This window comes from Patella vulgata, chromosome 5, assembly GCF_932274485.2.
Source record: "Patella vulgata chromosome 5, xgPatVulg1.2, whole genome shotgun sequence".
NCBI lineage: Eukaryota > Metazoa > Mollusca > Gastropoda > Patellidae > Patella > Patella vulgata.
The window spans coordinates 45,471,172-45,488,728 of NC_065883.2; positions in this window are offsets into that span (position 1 = coordinate 45,471,172).

Genomic DNA, 17,557 nt, shown 5'->3' on the forward strand with positions numbered 1-17,557 from the left:
TTCTTTGTGCTTGTAGCCTACCTCAATTATTACACAACAAACGGTCGAGCTCAACGCCCTTAAAAATGACAATTTAGCATAGCAAGCGGTTGCCATGCAAGATACGCCCACATTTTGCAAAAGATGGACAGAGAACAAGCTAAAAAATTAAAGTGATCTTTGTACAATCTGGGACCATAAACCAGCAAGTGACGGTCCGATATGCACCAACATTGAAAGGAACCGAGATCTTTTGGATATTAACATAAAATTTTAATAAGTTTACAACTTATAGAGGGTCCACAACAACCTTGGTATTAGGCTACATACTATTACACTATTTGTGTACAAGGAGCAGCCATTTTGTCGGGTAATTTCAGTCCGATTTTCACAAAATTTGAACTCCGCCATCATTTGTGCGTAACCGTGATATATTTAAACTTAAAATTATAACCTTTACAGGCACCACAAGCTGAAAACGTGACTTTTTGTTAAATCTGGGAGGGGCCACACCGTAATCCAGGAAGTTACGATCTGATATGAGCAACTGTCAAAAGAAACTAAGATCTTTGGGTTATACACATACAGTTCAAGATTTATCAAAATTGGTTAAAAATTGTGACTTCTAGAGGGCCCACAACCTTGGTATTACATACTTATACACAATTTGTGTATACAGAGCAGCCCATTTGTCGGGCAGTTTTGGTCCGATTTTCATGAAATTCGAACTCATCAGGATAGTAATGGTTAAAACGTTTTTGTTTTTTTAAACTGAATACAAATTGTGATGTCTAGAGGGTCAACAATCTAAAAACATGATTTTCTTTAACAATCAGGGCCCATAATCCAGGAAGTTGCATCTGATATGCACAAACATCGAAAGGAACTAAGATCTTGAGGTTATAAAGATACATTTCCAAGCCTCAAGTTTCATCACAACCTGATACAAATTGTGACCGTCCACCAGCTAAAGTAAAAACGTGATTTTCAGTGCAATCAGTGGCCATTAACAATAAAGTGGTCCGACACATGTCAATTTCGAAAGGAACCGAGATCTTTGGAAAATTTTAGATAATATTGTGATCTGTCGAGCGCCCATAAACAAATTGTGGACTGACATCCAATGAATGAATGAATGAAAAGTGGTTTAACATCCTAGTCCTAATCTGGGCTAATCAAGACGGGCATACGCCATACAGTGTGCTATGGCCTACTCTTATATCGAATTCCAACTGCCAAGGGATCTTCTACGCGCACACAAATGTGTACACAGGACCTGTTTTCCGTCTCATCCGAATGACTAGACAGCTGTCCTTATCAGGCCCTCAGTCCTGCATCACTGACAAGGGGAAAACCACGCCGGGAAATCTGGATGAACTTTCTCGGCCAATGTAGGGATCGAACACCCAACCTCCAGGCTAGCGAGCCAGCGTCTTACCCACGTGATCCCCCTGGACTGGCGTCCAGACAGGGTGGGGGGCGAGTCAGGTGGACGACATGATATACCGGTACGGTCACATGAAAATGTGAGAAACTTCCAAAATGTGGGCATATAAAAAACCGTAAGCTTATATTATCCAACATTGATATACATGTACGTAAATTATTGTGATACGAGTTGAAATAATAGTGGATTTGGTTACAAGTTGAACTTCACAAATTACTTGGAAATCAAATTTGAAGGGGCCATTAGACACAAACTGGGCTAATGATGAAGACGGGCATATGAGGGAAATTTTGCCCGGGCAGCGGCCCACTCTTATATCGAATTCTAACTGTCAAGGGATCTTTTACGTGCACGCCAATGTGTACACAGGCCCTCGGTTTTTTCGTACCATCTGAATGACTAGACAGCTGTCCATGCCAGATCCTCCATCTTGCATCACTGACAAAGGGTAACCACGTGAAAAATATGGATGAACTTTCTCGGCCAATGCAGGGCTCGAACACCTGACCTCCAGGCCAGCGAGCCAGCGTCTTACCCACTTAGCGCTATTATTAGTCACCAAAACTGTTAAATAAATGTGGACCTATTTTTTTTATTATTTTAAATTAAAAATGACAATTTGGTATAAAGAACAGCAAATATTCATATAAATTACAGTTGGTAAATAAAATTGGTATTTTTTTGGTGAATGTGATTAATAATTAATGTCAATTTATCACCCCAGAGAGGGAGAGAGAGAGAAAGAAAAGGGGGGAGGGGTAATATCCACTGACACAAACTAGGTCATTTCGGGACTAACATTTCAATAATTCGCTTACGCGTAGGGGTCTTAAGCAGTGGGAGGAAACCGGATCACCCCAAATAATAAACCAGCGGCTGCCAGGCAGGATACGCCCACATTTCGTAAGAGATGGATAGAGAACAAGCAAAAAACAAAAACAAGTTTTTGTACAATCAGGGGTCATAATCCAGAAAGTTATGGTCTGAAATGCGCAAATATCAAAAGGGACTGAGATTTTTGGAATATAAAGATATGTTTTAAGTTCCATCAAAATTGGATAAAAATTGTGACCTCTAGAGGGTCCATAACCTTTGAATTACATACTTATATACAATTTGCATACAAAGAGCAAAATTCCAATTCAACCTTCATCACGGTGGAATAATGATCTAAACGGTTTTTAAAATCGAAAAAAAAATTGTGACCTCTAGAGTATCCACAAGCTAAAAATGTGATTTTTCGACCAATCAGGGACCATAATCCAGGAAGTTACGATCCGATATGCGCGAATATCGAAACGAACCAAGATCTTTGGGTTATAAACATGCATTTCAAGTACCTCTAGAGTGTCCACAAGCTAAAAATGTGATTTTTCATACAATCAGGGGCCATAATTCATGAAATTTCGATCCAATATGCGCGAATATACAAAAACAACCAAGATCTTTGGTTATAAACATGCATTTCAAGTTTCATCAAAATCGGCACAAAATTGTGACCTCCATAGGGCCCACAACCTTGATACACCAGATATTTACACTATTTGCGTACGAGGGGCGGCCATTTTGTAGGTCAGTTTTGGTCCGATTTTTTTACGAAATTCGAACTCAACCTTCATTTCGGTGTAACGGTGATATAATCAAATGTTTTTTGAAATCGGATAATAATTGTGACCTTCAGAGGGACCACAAGCGAAAAAAAGCGATTTTTCGTACAATCAGGGGCCATAATTCAGGAAGTTACGATCCGATATGCGCAAATATTGAAAGGAACCAATATCGTTGTGGGTTATAAACATGCATTTCAAGTTTCATCAAAATCGGATTAAAATTGTGACCTCTACAGGGTCCACCCACAACCTTGATACACCATATTTTTACACTATTCGCGTACAAGCCATTTTGTCCGGCAGTTTGGTCCGATTTTCATGACATTCGAACTCAACCTTCATTACGATGTAACGGTGATATAATCAAACGGTTTTTTTTAAATCGGATAATAATTGTAACCTCCAGAGGGACAAGCTAAAAAAAAAAGTGATTTTTCGTACAATCAGGGGACATAATTCAGGAAGTTACAATTCGATATGCGCCAATATCGAAAGGAACCAAGATCTTTGGGTTATAAACATGCATTTCAAGTTTCATCAAAATCGGATCAAAATTGTGTCCTCTAGAGTGTCAACAAGCTAAAAATCCATGAAGTTATGGTCCGATACATGCCAATATCGAAAAGAACCGAGACCTTAGGGACATAAAGCTATATTTCAAGTTTCGTTGAAATCGGATACAAATTGTGACCTGTAGTGGACGGACGTCCGGACGGTGAAACAGGTGCGGCTTATAAAAATGTCATATCTTATCAACAAAAAATTACAGTGCTAGCATTAAAATATGCATTTTAGACTGCTCAACACCCTTAATACTGGTGAAACTTAAACATTATTAATGTGAGCATTTCTAATACGGACCTCCAACTTTCACATCACCCCAGTGTGAGTACTATAGACCTACCTACACTATATTCTACGATTTTATGCCCCATTGACACTTTCCCGCATTTTGAATCCGCAATGGTAATCATTAATGCGTACCAATGCGGGTGGATATCATGTATATTTCACCTGTCAATCAAATAGTTCGTGCCGTTGCTGACCAACCTTTGCTCATAGTATGCAAAATCTGTCCGCACTGGTGCGCATTCGTACCATGTTAGTTGTCTCTCATGTGTCCCGCATCGTCCATCATTGCCCCGTCACAGTACGCAATATCTGCGGATAGTTTGCGCACAGTTTGCGCAGGTGACCGCGCACTTGCACTATGGTTACGCTAGTGTACTCACTTTTAAGTATGCGTGACCATTTTGTGAGTTATTTTGTGGCACGCACTGGCACGCTTCATAGAAATAGTATATATATATATAGGAAAGGTATTCCGTCGGCAACTCTTCAAAATGATGAACTCCAGAGACTTTGAAGAAAGGAACCTTACTTTGCAAAACGTACATCTTACAGAATCTGCTGGTCTACTACTTTTGGAAGAAGATGAAAGTGAACGAAATATTGTTCTACAATCAAAACCTGACACCGATAGAACGTCTGCCTGCAGCAAGACAAGAAAGGCAGGAGACTCTGGGTGAGGCAATGGTTGACAAGGAGATAACATTTTGGCCATTATGACCAGTTATTGTCGGAACTACACAAGCAAGATCGCAGAGGTTACCGGAACTTCCTACGTATCACCCCCGAACTGTTTCAAGAGATGATTGAAAAGTTGACCCCACACCTGAAGAAGAATAAAACATTTATGAGAGAACCCCTTGAAGTTGGCCTGAAGTTAGCAATCACACTCCGCTTCTTAGCCAGTGGCGATTCCTATGCAAGTCTCCAATACAATTTCAGAGTTGAAGTATGTAAAGCTATCGTCAAGGTCTTACAAGCCAGAAGTATTAGTTTGTCCTAGAACATAAGACCAGTGGAAGACTATTGCTGAAGGTTTTAGTAGCAGATGGAATTACCACAACTGTCTTGGAGCCGTTGACGGCAAGCATGTTGCTATGAAGAACCCCCCCCGTGGAGGCCTCTGATTGGTGCGGCGTCTGTGAGTGAAGCAAACCTGCCAATGAGTATATGAGAGTTAACTATGAGCACCAGTGAGTAAATTATGAGCACCAGTGAGTACACTGTGAGGATCAATGGCGGGAAGAATTCCTGACCATTGGCAGATACCTACATCAACCCATGAGCACCATTGCTGATTTTGTCGTACCAGTGATGAACCTTGCGCACCAATGCGTGACATTGAGTACCCCTCAGTGCGTGACATAATTTCCATTGACACTTTTACGCACCGAGTACGCATAGTTTACCAAAATGGTACGCTTTGGTACGCCCTGGAGTGCGTGGCATGAGCTTGGACAAATCCAAGGTTTTGGGTCGGCACTGTCACGCATGGCACGCAATGGTACGCATAATTTACGACTGTTTCCCGCGATGGTACGCATAGTTTCCGTCTTGGTACGAACTTTAGCGTACCAAAGCGTACCACGATTGCGTGAAAGTGTCAATTGGGGCAATAGTCTTGACCAGTCAAGTCCGCAATGTGGTCACAGACAGAGCTGCACTTACAATTTTAGCCTGTCCGATTTGTTTCATGCCTACTATTTGTCATTCAGAATGAAGCAAAAAATGACTTTTTTTTGCATTCCTGTCCTGGGGTCGTCGTCCATCTTGCAAAGTAAACCATAGCATTTAATTAACAATTTATTGAGAACTGATTTGAATAAGCAATAAGGTACTGACACGAGACCTGCGTCATATAGATCTAGGCCTAGCCTACAAAATGAAATTGGTATCAGTAATGAAAACCAATTTTTTCTTTTTCGTAAAAACTTCAAAGAATTCTGTTCAATTTTAAAACAAAACTGACTTTTCAATATTCTGATAGAGATCTAAATAGTACATGTATGATCTATCTAGAAGTAGAATAGACCTACAAAAAGGGTAGTTTATGGGTTTATCATACATGTATATAGATTTCAAACTATTACTATTCGTATTAGATCTAGACTAGTAATACTCTATAGGGCCTAATACTTAAAGGCTCAGTACAACTGAATAATATGTCACAATCTTTATTCTGGTCAACAAATTGTACTATTTTACAATATTCCAATTAATTGATGATACAAATTTCATCTTAACACACCTAATTTTAAAAATTGGAAAAATTCAACTAAATGATTTGAAAAGCCTGACGTAAAGCTTTTCAAATATGACTTGGACAAGTAAAATAGGATTTAATGGATAATTTACACAACAGTTAGGACACTAACACATCTAGTACTTAGAATAAGGCTATTTTTTATTTTCTGGCCTACTGACTTCTAGTAAGTCACGAACTGTTTGTTGTTACACAAGGCTGTCATTGTCAAGCGCCTACAAAAGCCCAATTGATAATTGTGTTTGTTTTAATATGCATCTGTTTTCTTTGAAATAATAAAGTGTTATATACTTACCCGTGGTATGTTTTCATCATGAAGCACACCAAAGAAAATCAGTTAAAACAACGATAAGTGAGTATACTGATGAGTTTTATACTCATAACAGAATAGTGATTAATTCGTATGTATCTCTATACTCACCCGTGTTATCTACGACTACAATTGATACACTATTCGAGGCTTTGAGCAAGTAAAATTAGGTTCACAACAAATCTACATGTCCATAAACAGATTTATAAATCTTTAAAAACAATGTGAATAAATTAATTGAAGACGCTAAAATTAAATTTTACTCTGATAAAATAGAAAATGACGAAAACAGACAAAAAGACCTGTATAAAGTTGCGAATTCCCTTTTGGACCATAATGTGAGCGTACTATTCTCCCGGACAATGATAATGACACTGAACTTGTAAATTTATTCTCTGATTTCTTTCAAATAAAAATACAGAAAATACGAACTGAACTTGATGATTTAAATAAAACTATTTTGATAAGTTAGAAAATTCTGTTTATTTAGAAAATTTTAACTTGGTTAGTGAATCTTTTGTTTTAAAGCTAATTAAATCGTCTGCTCCTAAATCTTGTTCATTAGATCCTGTTCCGACTTCTGTTCTTAACGACTTTCTAGACGAAGTTATTCCAGTTTTTACCAATATTATTAATTCTTGTATATCATCCTCTACTATCCCCAACGTTTTCAAACAAGCTTATGTTACCCCTTCAATTAAAATCTGGATCCTAATGTTTTTAAAATATTGGAGAAATGTATTGCTTCTCAGATAAAGGCCCATTTACATGATAACTGTTTGTAAGAACCATTTCGAAGTGCTTATAAACAATTTCACAATACCGAAACAGCTTTAACCCGGGTTTCAAATGATATTTTAATGGAAATTGATACTAGAAAATGTACATTTCTAATTTTATTAGATTTATCTGCTGCTTTCGACACGGTGGACCCTCCATTCTTCTACGTAGACTTCAATTTAAATTCGGTATTTGTGGCTCTGCATTAAATCTTTTAGAAAGCTATCTTGTGGGTAGAAAGCAGTGTATTACAGTTAATTGTAAATCGTCGTCTGAATCTGTTTTATCATGTGGGGTTCCCCAAGGTTCTGTTCTTGGTCTGATTTTATTTACCCTCTATACGTCACCATTAGGTGATATATTGTCAGAAAATATGGTCTCAGCTTTCATTTGTATGCCGACGATACTCAATTATATATTTCATTTAGACCTAATTGTCCATCTTCTTTGAATTTATCAAAATTGCAACTTGAGATTAGTGAAATCAGAAAATGGATGTCAAAGAACTTTCTAAAATTGAATGATGATAAAACCGAATATTTGTTATTAGGCTCAGGGCATCAATTAAGTAAATTTGCACATGATACCCCCCCCCCCCCACCCTGTTATAATAGGTAATTGTGATATATTTTCATCTTATTCTGCTCGTAAAATTGGCGCAATCTTTGATAGTTTTATGCTAATGGGAGCTCAAGTAAATAATATTTGTAAATTGTGCTATTTTAATATCAGAAATATAGGTAAAATACGTAAATGTATAACTGTAGAGGCCACTAAGTCACTTGTTAATTCTCTGGTCATTTCTCGATTAGATAACTTTAATTCACTTTTAGTTGGTTTACCTTTAAAGCTTGTAGATAAATTACAAAAAGTACAGAATGCTGCGACTAGACTTGTTACTTTAACTAAGAAACTTTAAATAAGAAATGTGACCACATAACTCCTGTATTATATAAATTACACTGGTTACCTGTTAAATATCGAATTGATTTTAAGATTTTATTACTTACTTTTAAATGTTTAAATAGGTTAGCTCCTGTTTACCTCTCACATCTTTTAGAACTGTATACACCTGGCCGAATATTACGTACATCAGATAAACTACTTTTTTTTTTAGCCCAAAACTGTTCAACTAGTCTCTTACGGTCAGCGCTCTTTTAGTTATCAACCACCTGTTTTATGGAATAATCTACCATTTAGTTTAAGATGTTGTACAACTCTATATTCTTTAAAAAAAAACAACTTAAAACACATTTATTTAATTAGGATACAATCGTTAACATGTCCATAATCTTGTTGTTTATGTAAGATTGTCACTTTGTAAACTGCCCCTGAACATGTTATATGAAAGGGCGCACTATAAATATGCTGTAATAATAATAATAATAATAATAAATAAAACATTAAACATTAAGATTTTTCGACTGTTTCGTTTAATTTAACGTTTTTAGATTATGAAAACGCAACGTTTAAAAAACTAAGATCCAATAGAATCAATATAAAGGCATGAATAAATATATTAATAATGTTCAAAGAATTATAAGTTAAAACGTTACATACTTTATTCTATAAGAAATAGTTTACTAATGTGTACAGGAGGTCTGAATAGGCTTAGAAAATAACTTTGTATCAGATGGTTCATTTGATGTTCTTGAAATATACTGAGCGCCATGGAAAAACGCATCACTTAGTTTTCCGTATAACCAAATGATCCGGTAAACATATCTTATTTATTTTGCTTCTTATTGTGAACAATATTCAAATGGGAACACATCAGTAACAACACATTTGTACACTTATGGATGTTTAATCTGTAATCAACGGTACAAAGTCAGAGGGTCAAAACCAAAAGTACGACACATATGTCAGTAGCGCGTGTGTCCTCCACGGGCTCTTACGCACGCTGTGCAGCGACGTCGCATGGAATTTACCAATGTTTGAAAGAAGGCCTGGGGCAAATTATTCCATTCTTGGACAAGAGCAGCTTCTAAAGCCGTAATGGTGTGCATCTGTGGAGTCCGATACCGACGGCGTCCAATCTCATCCCAGACATGTTCTATCGGTGCCAGGTAGTCCATACTAAAACGGGCGGTATGCAGACGTGCATTATCCTGTTGGAAGTGCTAAGTTGTGGGTGCGCTCGAAACATCGGAACAACAATTGGTTGCAAGACATCATCACGGTAGGCTACAGCATTAACGCGACCCCTGCAAATATTTAGGGCGGTCCGGTGATGAAATGTGAAGCCTCCCCACACCATTACACTTCCCCCACCCCATCGATTCGTTTCGAAGACGCAGCAGTCTGCAAGACGTTTCCGAAGACGTCTCGACACACGTTGACGGCCATCAGCGTGATAAAGATGAAAGCGACTCTCATCACTAAAGAGCACATTTTGCCAGTCTACTCTTCTCCATGTCTGGTGTCTTTGAGCCCATATCAAACGCCGCTGACGGTGATGATCCCTGAGGATAGCTCCAACATAAGGTCGTCGTGCACGGAGTCCTACTTCTCTTAGACGACGTCTTACGGTGTTGGCACTTACTGGTCCCTGTCTTCCGACGACTGCTGCACCTGTTCGAGTCGTGGGCGGAATCTGTCACGCAGATGAGTGACCCGGATGTAGCGGTCTTAAGCCTGGGTTGTAACGCGTTGTGAACCAGGACGTTGATGGTCACGTGGTGATCCAGTAACTCGAACACGTTCCACTAACCTTACAATAGTGGACTGATGACAATAAAATTGAAGTGTCTGGCAATAGCACGTTAGACATGCCAGCCCGGGACATTCCCATGGCTTCATTCCGTTGATTTTCAGTAAGTCTCGGCACCTATAGCCCGATTCCTTCACACGTCCAACAACAAATTACGACAGATTGACGTTTCACAGTTCATGTACTGCACATTAAGTTGAAAACATGCTTTTAAAGGGCTCACACACAATGCTGCACGTGAATATTGGGTTTTTCATGTGCATCTCGTGCAATTTTTTTTTTTTGCACACGGGCTGATATGTTTTTGCGTTTGGGAGCATTGTGTGAAACAATAGTTCATAGTATTGCATAATATTATACATACAAAACCACCTAGTAATAAAATATTTGGGAAAAAAAGTGATGCGTTTTCCATGGCGCTCAGTATTTTTTTAATCCAGGAAGTTACTAACCGATATGCGCAAATGTCGAAAGGATCCGACATCTTTGTGATATAAACATGGATTTAGAGCGTCATCAAAATGCAATGAGAAGCGACCATTTTGTCAACCAGTTTCGGTCTGATTTTCACGCAATTCAATCCCAATCATTTTTCGTACGATCGGGGGCCATAATCCTGGAAGTTTCGTTTCAATGTTGTGGACCCTTCCTAGGTCAGATGTAATTAATTGAATATAATGAATGAATATATTGAAATTTTCAGTCAAATTACTTTATTGATATTCTGAGCGAAGTGGTGAGTATTTCAACTTTTGACCAGGAAACTCCGCACCGTACATATTCTCGATTATCAAGTACCAATGCCAATATAATAAACACTGACACGATTGTCAAGTATCATTACCAATATACTAAACGCTCCTTAGATTGTCAAGTACCATTGTCAATATAATAAACGCTGCCTCGATTGTCAAGTTCAATTGCCAATATAATAAACTCTGCCTCGATTGTAAAGAATCATTGCCAATATAATAAACGCCGCCTTGATTGCCATTTCCGTGAGTGACATCATACATGCCCGGAAAAAACGAACACATGGTTGGCATTATTTAATCCATTCAATATCTAAGCTATCTGATCCTCCAGAAAGTCGGTTATGTGCTTAACATGTGAATAAAAGTAATAATTCATATAACTTTTTAAGCCATAAAAAAATCCTGCAATAGACAAATTTAGCTCTGTTAATCTCTAATCTCTAATAACTTTCTAAATATGAACATGAACATACCTTTAGTCATTCTTTTTGATCGGTTTCCACCGAATTACTCCTGAATATTGCTTGTTCTCCGATCTTCTTAACATCTAAAAGAAAAAAGAATAATAAAATAAATTTGTAGAATATTTTTTTTTTGTCATATCACATGTAATTATTCAGAGTACTAGAAATGGCTAAATATGATGTATACATACGGACCTGGGTTACGAAAACAGACACACAAGTATGCACGCATTACACATAAACAATAATATGAAAATTAGTACCTTCGATCTCTGCATTGTATCTGGATTTTCTTCAACTTGTGCATCAGTGACGTTATCATCACTGAAATTAATATATAAGCAAAGGTAAAACATTGATTAGAAATAGAAAAGTTATAAATATATTTTGAAAAGTCTGCAAGACATGCTCCAGACTAATAATTGTTCTAAAGAGTAACCTCTTTCCATGGAAATATGATAATTATTCATCTGAACTTTGACATATTAGAAACTGACACAACTAATTACACAACTAAATACTTAAAACAAAATGCTTCTCAATGTTTCAACACAACAGTAGGTGGATCATATTCATTTGATTATTAATGATTCATATGCCGGGAGAGACAGCTAAAGTAAAGCCCGCGTGCCGTGCCGATTGATAAAAAAGGGAGGGGGGCCAACTGTAATTTGAATTAACAATAGAGCACATTTACCTGACAATTTTAATCTCATCCACCCCCATTATCTGTTTGATTTTCTTTGCACCATTCTGGGAGAGTGGCTGTAACATCATTATTCGCTGGCAGTCCACTGATATATATAGTACCATCTTTAATATTCTTGTAGGGCATAAACGACCCTTCCTTGTCGATTGCTTTACCTTTTATAAATTAAAGATGCAAGGTGATTCATTTTCCCCCTCTTTATTGGAGATACACTATCATGACGTTTGTAGATATTTTTATCACTAATCTGAGTGGGCTTCTGCCAGGGAAACTACAATCTCATATCATTAGAGTCCTTTGAAACAAAATTTATTCAAATTAGTAATGCACAATGAAACAGATTAACATGCAGAACATTTATTTAAAATTTCCCTAGTCAAAATCTGACGGCCCTTTTGTTTTCTCCTTTTCTTGTTGCTTTGTTAACAGTGAATTCTATAAACATTAGGGTGGTCCTTATTTTGCACAATTATGAAAAGTTAAGGGGCTACCCCCAATTTATGTTGGAATTGATGAGAAATTAAAAAATAAATAAATTAATGATAATAATACAAAAAAATGTACAATTGTGTATCATCTGATATGTAGATGAAATAATAATTAATGATGTCTTACTATGAGAACATGTGGTTTAATGTATAAGCCAAACAAGATCAGTCCGAGGACATGATTTGGTTACCTAACCATGCCCAAACATGATTTGGTTACCTTCCATGTTCTTCCCTACACAAACCAGATCGACTCCTACGTCAGATAAGTCAGTAATCTGAAGATAAACAGAATATAGTTTATCATCGATTTTCCACTGGTGTAGTACGGGGCAATGATATGTTTTAAAGATATGCTTTTTATTTATCAATAGAAATTAGAATTATCATACTGCAGCGTGGCGCATTGGCATTTTTGCACGTTTCGAACCTTGTAATAGACAAGAGACAAATAAATTAAGATCCATACCTACTGCAACATATCATGTATAAACGCACATGAGTATATAACTTTTTAACTATCTTTAAACAACAAGTAAGTGGTTTTCATGCAAGAGAAACTTATCTGTAAAACAAACATTAAAATGAAACAATCTAAACGTACAAATTCCAATGATTTATACATGGGCGAAGAGGCCGATATGTTCCATCTCCTTGCATAAATATTCCTAGCTGTATAAAAGCAACCTTCATAGCGTTAAAAATACTCAGAAGGGCCTGCAGAATCAAAAATATGTATTCTGTAACCGCCTATATCGTGCTTTGGTTTGTCTTTTTCTTTTTTAAAAAAACCCCACAAATCACGAAGAGCTTATATTGTGAGCATAAGATTCATAAGTTTGACCTTAAACGGGTAGCCTATGGCGATGTAGCTACGCGATTTACGATTGAAGAAAGGGCCTCAATTCCGACAGGTTTCAAACCAACAATTCCTGAAAATATCCGCCAATAACCTGACCACATTAAATGTTGGCGTAAAAAACAGAGAGGTTTAAACTGTTTATAAAGATTAAACCTACTTTAATTTCTAACATGCTTAAGGTTATGAATATTCATAGAAGGTCAAGATTGTCACCTTTGTTTTCGTGTACATACAGACTAAAGGACAATATTGGTGTCAGTCATTATAAAATATGTGATAGAGTTCGTTAAATACATCCCAAATATAATTTTAACACAGAGATCATTGCTACGGGAGATGTGTAACAAGCACGTGAAGAAACGGGAAGTGACGTCAAACATAACAAACACGAGTTGTCCTTCTATATAACTGACTGAAGTAACGAGCGGTAACAGACAAACTGATAATTCAATTGAAAATGAAAAGTTGTTATATGAGACGATGAGAGGATATCTGACAATTCAAAAAAAAGAATTGGCTGTCAGTAGATAAAAGATAACGAACAAATTAGAAAAAGTCCGTGCATTACCATGATTTTATTAAGAACAGAATGAATAAAAACGGGGGAATGCACGGGATTTTTCTATTTTTCTCGTGTCCCTTATCTAGTGACAGCCAATTCTATTTTTGAATTGTGAGATACCCTCTCACCGTCCCATATAATAACATTTCAACTTCAACGGAATTATCATTGAAATGAAATTCCATCGTTTGTCTGTTACCGTTCGTTACTTCAGTCTGTTATATAGAAACATGTTTTTATTAAGAATATGTTGAAAAAAAACGGGGGAATGCACGGTAGTTTTCTATTTTTCTTGTGTCCCTTATCTAGTGACAGCCAATTCTATTTTTGAATTGTGAGATACCCTTTCACCGTCCCATATAATAACATTTCAACTTCAACGGAATTATCATTGAAATGAAATTCGATCGTTTGTCTGTTACCGCTCGTTACTTCAGTCTGTTATATAGAAAGGGGATCACGTGGCTAAGTGGGTAAGACGCTGGCTCGCTAGCCTGGAGGTCGGGTGTTCGATCCCTGCATTGGCTGAGACAGTTCATCCAGATTTTCCGGCGTGGTTCCCCCTTGTAAGTGATGCAGGCCGGAAAAACACTAAATACCGGAAAACACACTAAATACCGGAAACCACCCTAAATAGGTAACCCGGAGAAGCGCTATACTATAAACCGGAAGTGGGGATATGTGTGGCGAAGAGCTTGGTTGTTGGGAAAGCTGCTCTGGTCACCTTGAGTAGATCTAGCATCTGCTCGTGTATCCTTGGTCTACTTTCCTCCCTGTTGTTGAGTCCGACGTGTATCATATTCTAAAAATAAAAATCTGAACGACATCCTAGTGCACAGTAAATTAGATTAAATAAGACCAGTCTCCACCCCAACCCAAAACAAATCATATATCAAATCCTATCCCTAACCGTTAGTAAATAAAAATCAACTAGATATAAGAATCCCTAGCCCTAACCCGGTGATGTGGAACAAACACGATTTTTTTAGAAAATCCAATCCGTAGTAGGAAACATACTAATGTGGCTCTCTCCCGAGAGCCTCAAATTTATTTTCTTTTTTCTACAGAAACACTAATACCAGAATACCAGAAGCACCACCCAAGGAAGACCATCAGCGCCACCAACACCAATAAACAGTGAAATCGCCTTTGTATATAAATCTAATGTATTGTATGTATTTTTAATAAAACTAGGAAATATCACGAACTAATTTTTCATCATCCTAGGTCAGTGCTTATGTGGAGACTTAACCTCTCCCCCAAATTCTTAAACCTAACCCAGGCACACAGAGGACCAGGCTCCCGGTTACCTATTTAGGATGCCAGTCTCCGGGTTATCTATTTAGGGTATTTTCCGGTATTTAGTGTGTTTTCCGGTATTTAGTGTGTTTTCCGGTATTTTGTGTTTTTCCGGTGTTTTCCGGTATTCAGTATAAAATGATGTTTTACGGTTGTTTTCCTGTGTTTTCCGGTTGTTTTCCGGTGTTTTTCGGTATATAGTATTGCCGCATATCACCGGGTTAGGTCTAGGGATTCTTCTATCTAGTTGATTTTATTTACTAACGGTTAGGGATAGGAGTTAATATATGGTTTGCTTTGGGTTAGAGTGGATACTGGTCATATTTTATCTAATTTACTGTCAGATTTTTATTTTTAGAATATGCAATTATAAGTTTCTGTGTAAAGATTTTCGGGTTATTTTCTTGGAGATCAGTATAGTGTTTTCTGATGATTTTGGATGCACTTGCTGCTAAATGGAACTGCAAAGGGGGCTATTGCGCTAGCCGTATGAATATTCAAACCTAGGGGGGCTGTTGTTTTCAATTTGTCAATCTAGAATTTTTCTCTTGTTAGCCTAAACGTTTTAATTTCTTCTGTAGTTTCAAAGTCGCTCTTGGTCTTTTCTATTGGCGTGACAATGAGGTAAGACATGTCATGTTTAGTTGAAATGAATTGAGACCGGTTTGTCTTTTTTGGTTACTATGTCTGATCGGTGACCGTTAATTCTTTCCCTAAGTGAATTTTGAGTCTCCCCTACATATTGCTTGTCACATTGTCTGCATGGAATTAGATAAATTATGTTTGAACAACTGCACGAAAGTCGGTCTAATATTGGGAATTGTGTGCCAGATATTTTGTTATGAAAATGCTGATTGCATATTATTTGTTCTTTTGGCGGCAAGTCAGCTAGAGTGTTGTTTTTGTATATGTCAGAGATAGCGTTTGGAGTATCCCCTTTCTCTTAGTTTGCTAAATACCAGCGTACATGCTGACTCAAAGTCGGTCTTCTGAGTGTATATCCTATGAAAACGGAGAATCTGAGATTTTATGATGCCAGAGAAGGTGTTTGGGGTGAAAGGAGCTCTTGAACAATAATTGATGTGTATCGGTTTCTTTAAAAAATACTTTAGTTTCCAGCTGGCCTGTGTTTTTGGTGTTGCTACTTTTAAAGACGGTGGTGTCAAGGAAATCTATGCTGTTATGACTTACATTTGCGGTTAATTTGACAGATGGGTGATGATTGTTCAGAATAGTGAAAAACGTCCAAAATTCGTCTAGCGTGTAGGCCCAGACTATGAAAACGTCATCTAGAAAGCGCCAATAGAAATCCGGATTTAATGGGCAGAGCGGCAGAATTTCCCTTTCCATTCAGACAAATGTCGAGTAGTTTGAGGATTTCTTCGTCCGGCCTAGATGCTTGTGGGTTCCTAAGAAAAGCTTTCCCAACTGCTTCAATACCTGTGTTATTATCGATGTTCGTGTACATGCTCTGTACGTCGGTGGATATTAAAATGGTGTGTTCAGGAACTCTTAACTGTTTGATTTTGTGAATAAAATCGTTAGTGTCTTTTAGGTAGGATGGGTGTTGGCATGCTAGAGGTAATAAGAAATGGTCTGTATATTGTGATACGTTATAGGATTCGCTGCCACAGTCTGATATTATTGGGCGTCCCTTGGGTAATTTAGTAGGTATAAACCACTCCGTTTCTAGATTTTTATGTATTTTTGGTAGCGTATACAGATGTCGTTGTCGACAGTCAGATTTAGCGGATAGATAATCATATTGTTTTGCTGTTATGTATTCCTTGTCCTGCAATTCATGTAAGATGTTGTTTTATTAAGGTTGCAGTGTCCTTGGAGATGGGTTGGTCTAATTTAGTGTAATATGTTTAGGATGATTTAATTGTTTTTCTGCCTCAGAGATATAGTCTGTGCGATTCATTATAACACAACACGATCCTTTGTCGCTTTTCTTAATAATTATGTTTTTGTCTTTTTTGGGGGTGTTTAATGCTGTTTTAGTTGCTCGGTTGAGATTTGGTTTTTGTGATTGTGGTTGAAGGGATGATATTTCTGTGTTCATTTCGTCGAAATGTGGATTTTTCTGTGAATAATTTTTTACCTCTGCCGGGTTTCTTCCTAAAAAAACTAAGTCAACGAAAGTGTTCTTTGGAAGCGATCGGTTGCCTGGGTGATGGGGTCTATGGATGTTATTGTGGGGGTTGGGATGAATTTAAGACCTTTATCAAGAATGTTCATTTCTAGGGGGCTGAGAAATCTGTCGCTCAAATTGACAACTGTCTGTCCTAAAGACGGCTTCTCATTTCTTTTCCCTAATCCTAGTTTAAATTCCTCATCCAGCAGTTGGTGAACTCTCTGGCCGTGTCTGGGCTCCGGTGGATGGCGTCGTTACCTTTCAGTTCTATTTTGCCCTTCAAAGTTGGTAATGTGGTGGCGTTTGGTGAAGGTGCAGTGGAGATGTTTT